The sequence below is a fragment of the Cnephaeus nilssonii genome (genome assembly GCF_951640355.1).
Source record: "Cnephaeus nilssonii genome assembly, chromosome: 13".
NCBI classification, from domain to species: Eukaryota; Metazoa; Chordata; class Mammalia; order Chiroptera; family Vespertilionidae; genus Cnephaeus; species Cnephaeus nilssonii.
Genome location: NC_137084.1, coordinates 68,415,523 through 68,421,773, shown reverse-complemented (window position 1 = coordinate 68,421,773; position 6,251 = coordinate 68,415,523). Strand labels below are relative to the sequence as shown.

At 51.4% G+C, this 6,251-nt stretch overlaps 1 pseudogene across 1 annotated transcript; it reads right to left on the bottom strand.

Annotated features, from left to right (window-relative positions):
* Nucleotides 1–2,170: 2,170 nt before the first annotated feature.
* On the bottom strand, nucleotides 2,171–3,341 carry LOC307110190 (neurofilament light polypeptide-like; annotated as a pseudogene). The gene has a single exon. The product of its transcript is annotated as a neurofilament light polypeptide-like (transcript).
* Nucleotides 3,342–6,251: the final 2,910 nt, after the last annotated feature.

Sequence of the window (6,251 nt, the reverse complement as noted above, 5' to 3'; positions counted from 1 at the left end):
CCCCCTCTGCTTCCCACCATATAGTCCTTCCTGGCAACAGTACGGTGGGAAGTATTTGAAATTTTTTGGAGTAGGAGTTGAGATGGCATTGCTGACAAGACTCAGATATATTTATTTCCAACCATGCCAAGTGGCACTCTGGCACCTCGTTTTGAGTAATGAGCCTCATTCTAGCTAGAAGGATGACTCATTGCCTGTCAGTGGAACTAGTGAGGCTTGCTGACTGCAGCCTAAAGCACCTGGAGCTGGTCCAGGGACCCTCTCTCATTAGTGCCAAGGAGACACCCACTCTTCCTTCCCCATATGAATGCATCTCAAAGCTGAGAGTCCTACCACATCTTCTAACCACCACCTGCCCTGCCTGAGAAGGCAAAGCCCAGGAGAGATGCAGGCAGGGCCTAATTACCCTAACTAATGGCCTGTCACAGCACTAAAGACCGTGAAATCTTTACCTAGCAGAGGGTGCCCAGGCTTGCATATTTATTTTTAATTATGACACCTCATAAAGTTACAAGGAGTTGGAATTTCCCTTGCCGTGACATTTAGGAATCCCAAATCACATTGTACTTTGTTTATTTGGGGTAAATCTTCTCCCCAGTCATGCTCCCCAGTGGGGCTGACCATTTGTGGTCATCACACATCTTGTGTTTGCTTGACTGCACCAAGAAGCAGCCTGGTACAATCACTGGTCATTTGGATCTGTTTAAAAGGTTCAAAAGGAAAGGGTGTTATGGCAGAAGATGAGGGTGCGGGGATGAGATCTGCAATCAACCTGCATGGACATCTGCATGGTCCCCTTAGTTTGCTGGCTCTTGGGTTTCAAAAGTAGTTTTTAAACTATACCTACTATAGGTGATCTCTAAGGATTAGGAGATGATCTAATCTACCCTCTGACTCAAGAAACATCCACATGTGAGTCTTGCCAAGAGAAAGCTATTCTGTTTAATACCCTGCAGCGAGAAATGAGTTCCAGCCTCTCCCTTCCTGGCATCCCAGGGAGTTGACAAGCTTTCTCATAATCAAGGTGCTTTCTTGAACATTCTCTTCTTAGCACCTTTTCCACAAGATTATCTGTGGTTTTCAGAAAGTCCAAGTCTATTATCAGAAACCTGTCCGTCAGGGTTTTCTTATAGTCAAACTAGTGTCCTGGTGCATGAAATTCATTCGGGGGGGTGGGGGGGGGTGTCCCTCAGCCTGGCCTGCATCCTCTCCAGTCTGGGACCCCTGTGGGATCGGGCCTAAACTGGCAGTCGGACAACCCCCTCGCAATCCGGGACTGCTGGCTCCTAACCGCTCACCTGCCTGCCTGCTTGATCACCCCTAACCACTCTGCCTGCTGGCCTGCTTGTCCCCAACTGCCCCCCCCCTGCCAGCCTGATCACCCCCGACTGCCCTCCCCTCCTGGCCTGATCACCCCTAACCGCCTCTGCCTCGGCCCCACCACCATGGCTTTGTCCAGATAGACGTCAGAAAGGTCTCATGGTCTAATTACCATGTTACCCTTTTATTAATATAGATATGATATGACATACTGCCATAACTATAACATGTCTACCATTATTACTCTATGAGAATACATACTTCATGCAATAGGAAGGCATCTAATACATTACATTGTGTATGTTGTAAGTAGTAGGAAATACTGTATTCGTAGCAATAATATACACCCTGTGACTTCCCTTCCTGATCTGGGAATGGTTCCCCAATTCTTTGAACGTTTCCTGGCCCCTAATGTATTTTTTTTGTCATTCAGTGTAACTTTATTTACTGTTTATTGCACATGATTTGAGGTCTTTAATTTCTAACCACCAAAGATTCAAAGGACTATTTTTTCCATGAAGTTTAACATTAACATCAATGAATTCATGTATTCATGTGTTTTTATTGTAAACATCTGAATTATTCACATTGTCATAGATCCTGAACTCATAAGCATGGACCATGCACAGGCTGGCAGCAAGCCAGGAAGCCACTCTGCAAGCAAACAGATACTCTGCATAAGGAGAAAAGTCATAGCACAACATTTAATGTCCAACCTGAGTCACCTCAGAATGTTATATATATTGACTTCTTAATTCATATAGTATCAGGAACTCAACTGCTTGGCTGGTGATGGGGTTGACCTGGTTTTGGGAAGATTATTCCTGAAATAATTAAGGAAAGGGGGGGCTCAATCTTTCTTCTTGGTTGCTTGCTCCTCCCCAACACCTTCATCTTTCTTCTCATCCTCAGCTTTTTGGGCATCTTCACCTTCACCTCCTTCTTCTTCCTCCTTTGCGTCCTCAAATTCTTCTTTGGCACCTTCTTCCTCTTCCTCTCCTTCCTCTTCCTCAGCCTCTTCCTTCTCCTTCTCCTTCTCCTCCTCTTCAGCTTCTCCTTCAGAGGGGGCTTCATCCTTAGCTTCCTCGGCTTTTGCAGCCTCAATGGTCTCCTCCACCTCGATCTGCTCCTCCTGGACGTGGCTGGTGTATTAAGAAGGGAAGGAGCGAGTGGACATCAAGTAAGAGCTGGTCTGTAAACCACCGTAGGCAGATTCACCAAAGACCTGGGAAGTCTGGGAGTAGCCGCTGGCTATGCTTCCCACGCTGGTGAAACTGAGCTGGGTCTTCTCACCTTCCAAGAGTTTCCTGTAAGCTGCAATGTCAATGTCCAAAGCCATCTTCACATTGAGGTTCTGGTATTCTTTTAAATATCATGCCATTTCACTCTTTGTAGTTCTCAACTCATTTTCTAATTTGTTGATTGTGTCCTGCATAGCACTAACGTTGGAGTTCTGCTTATCCTCCAGCTCTTGCAGCTGCTTTCCCAGAGCTTCGTTCATGCCCCAGCATGCTTTGATCTCCAGGGTCTTGGCCTTGAGCAGGCAGCGAATTTTGGACACCTCGTCCTTGGCGGCATGCACCCCGTAGGTGTTCTTGGCAGTGCTCTCGGTCAGCATGGTGAAGCAGCTCTTGTACCATTTTTCGGCATTCTGCAGGTTCTTGGCAGCCAGCTTCTCGTACTGGGCGCTGATGTCCTTGAGCGTGGCAGAGAGGTTGGACTTGGAGAACACGTCCATCTCCACGGAGATCTGAGCATACTGGATCTGCACCTGCAGCTCAGTGATCTCTTCTTCATGCACCTTCTTCAGAAAGGCGATTTTCGTCCATCAGGCTGTTGATGCACTTTTTGAGCTCAGCGCCAGCGAGAGCAGCCTAGTCTGCACCTTTGCGCGCCTCCATCAGCCAGCCCTCTGTGTCCTCATGGTTCAGCACCTCTTCCTGGTAGCATGCCTGCAGGTTGCTCCCAGTCCCTTGCAAGCCACGGTGCCTGCTAACTGCCCACTGCCCTCTCCTCGCCATGGATGGGGCGCAGTGGGCCGGGGCACAGGCATCCCATTTTCATTAAAATGTTCAACCCCGACCTGCTCCACCAGTGTCCGCAGGTGGCCCGGGGGCAGACAGTGATCCCAGAGATACTGGCCATCCCTGCTGGGGTCCCCAATGGCGGCCTGGACCCTGCGGGAGGCGTCAGGTGCTGCCCGTGCCACCTGCCTGTACCCGATAGCTGCCTGGACCCCACAGGTGGCATCAGGCACTGCCCGCCCTGCCTACCCGGTCCCCGATTGTGACCTGGACCCCGCGGGCGGTGTCAGGCGCTGCCTGCCAGGCCTGCCCAGTCCCCGATCGCGACCTGGACTCTGCGGGCGGCGTCAGGCGCTGCCCGCCCAGCCTGCCCAGACCCCGATGTTGGCTTGGACCCCTCAGGTGGCATCAGGCATTGCCTGCCCTGCCTGCCCAGTCCCCAATCATGGACTGGACCAGCGGGGAGCATTAGGCGCTGCCCGCACGGCCTGCCTGGTCCCCGATGGCGGCCTGGACCCCGCAGGTGGCATCAGGCGCTTCCCGCCTGGCCTGCCCGATTACTGATCGCAGCCTGGACCCAGTGGGCAGCATCAGGCGCTACCCGCCAGGCCTGCCCAGTCCCTGATGGTGGCCTGGACCCCACAGGTGGCATCAAGTGCTGCCCGCCCAGCCTGCCTGGTCCCTGATTGCATCCTGGACCCCGTGGGTGGTGTCAGGCACTGCCCGCGCCACCTGCCTGTACCCGTTAGCCGCCTGGACCCCGCGGGTGGCGTCAGGCACTGCCTGCCCCACCTGCATATGCAAATTTACCCACCATCTTTGTTGGCTTAATTTGCATATCACTCCTAATTGGCTGTGGGCGTAGCGGAGGTATGGTCAATTAGCATTTTCCTCTTTTATTAGTGAGGACTAGAGACCAGGTGCACAAAATTTTTGCAGTCTGGGGGCGGGGAAGAGGGGTCTCTCAGACCTGCTGTCCCCTCTTGCAATCTGGGAGCCCTCGGGGGATGTCCCACTGCTGTAGAGGTGGGAGAGGCTCTCACCACCGCTGCTGCGCTCGCCAGCTGTGAGCCTGGCTTTCGGCTGAGTGGCATGGAGCACACTGATCACCAGAGGGCAGCTCCTGCATTGAGCGTCTGCCCCCTGGTGGTCAGCATGCATCATAGCGACTGGTTGATCCACTGTTGGGCCGAAACCAGCTCTCTGACATCCCCTGAGGGGTCCTGGATTGCCAGAGCATGCAGGCCAGGCCGGGGGACCCCACTGGTGCACACTCAATGCCAGGGAGGGATGCGGGAGGTTGGCCAGCTAAGGAGGGAATGCAGGAGAGCATTGACCCCTCTCTTCTAATCAGCGGTCCTCTGTCCTCACTTCCTCCTTAGAAGTGTTGTTGTCCAAGACTCCCAGACAGACATGCCCATTTGACAGACACCAAGCATGACATCTGAATTACATTAATAGTCAATCCTTAACATGGGCAGAAAATTCTGTGGCTGGGCAGCTTGTCAGCAGATTGAAAATCTATGGAGGCACTGGAAATGGAAGATTGTGGTGAGCTCTGGAGAGTAGAGAGGGTAGTTCTCCTACTCCTGATGTTGGCAGAAAGACTGGCAGGGGCCATCCTGGCTCTGGGAGAAGTGCGGAGTCATCGGAGACCAGTCAACACTCATTCACCCCCTCCAATCTCTAAAATGAGATGGAAGCTGGCAGCCCTCAGGCATGTTTCACTTGGCTCACACAATAATTTTAAAAATTCAGAGTGTACACATAAAAATTCAGATTTATAGCTTCATTTCATTTTAAAATCTAAATACCCTTGCATAACAGTAATTGCCCAGGGTAGAATAGATGCGGCCCCACTCAGAAGGGCTAGGAGCTCTGTTCCTCAATCTCCACCCCTTCCCATTGTTATACCTCATCTTCTTCATGTATTCCTCAATGGCTCTTCCAGGTTCCAGATTCATTCAATAAATTGTGTGCCAGTTACTGTGCTGAGTACTAGATGTATAAAACAGATTACTGAGGAAGGGAGATAAACATAACAATAGCCCCTAGGAACTCTGACACTTCTGGGAATCCAGAAGTGGGAAGGACTAATTGCCTAATAGCAACACTTATAATTTATTGAGTACTTACTGTGTGGTAAGCATTTTGCCTGCCTGAGGAATTGGGGTTGGTTTCTCAGAAAGGTTTCTTTTCAAGAATATTAAAATTGTCATCTAGAGAAGGGCATTTCAGACAGAACCACATCCTCAAAGGCTTGTGAACAAGCCAAGAGGTTTCAGTGAATTACATGAAAATTATGACTGTGACCTGAGTTGCAGACAATGTTGGGAAGAGAGAAGAGCTACAAATGTAGTCTGGGGCTAGAGGGAACTGAACACTATCCTGCAGTCAATGGGAAGGCATCTGAATTGTAACTGGCTCCTTCACAGCCCTTCCTGGCTTAGATAGAGGTCAAGGGTCAAGAGTCCTGCAAGGGAGAGACTCAAAGGGATAGAGCCACTATTCTGTCTAGATGTTTGTTTGGAAAGAGATACTGGTGCAAATTAGCCTAGGCTGGTGCCCACCACCCCTCACCTAACTCTCCTGTAGGATATGTTCAGGGAATTCATATAGACTAGCGGCCCAGTGCACGAATTCGTACATGGGTGGGGTCCAGACAGCCCAGCCCCAATCGGGGCGGATCAGGGCTGGGCCTGTTGGGAGGAGGAGATGGTGGGAGATTGGCCAGCCTGCCCCAATAGGGGCCCGATCAGGGCTGGGCCTGGCTGGGGGTAGGGGCTGCCGGGAGATTGGCCGGTAGGCCCTGCCCCCAATTGCAGTTGGGGGGCTGATTGGGGGTGGAGCCAGCCATGGGAAGGGTCTGGATGGTGGGCTGGCCGAGCCTGCCCCCGAATGGAAATG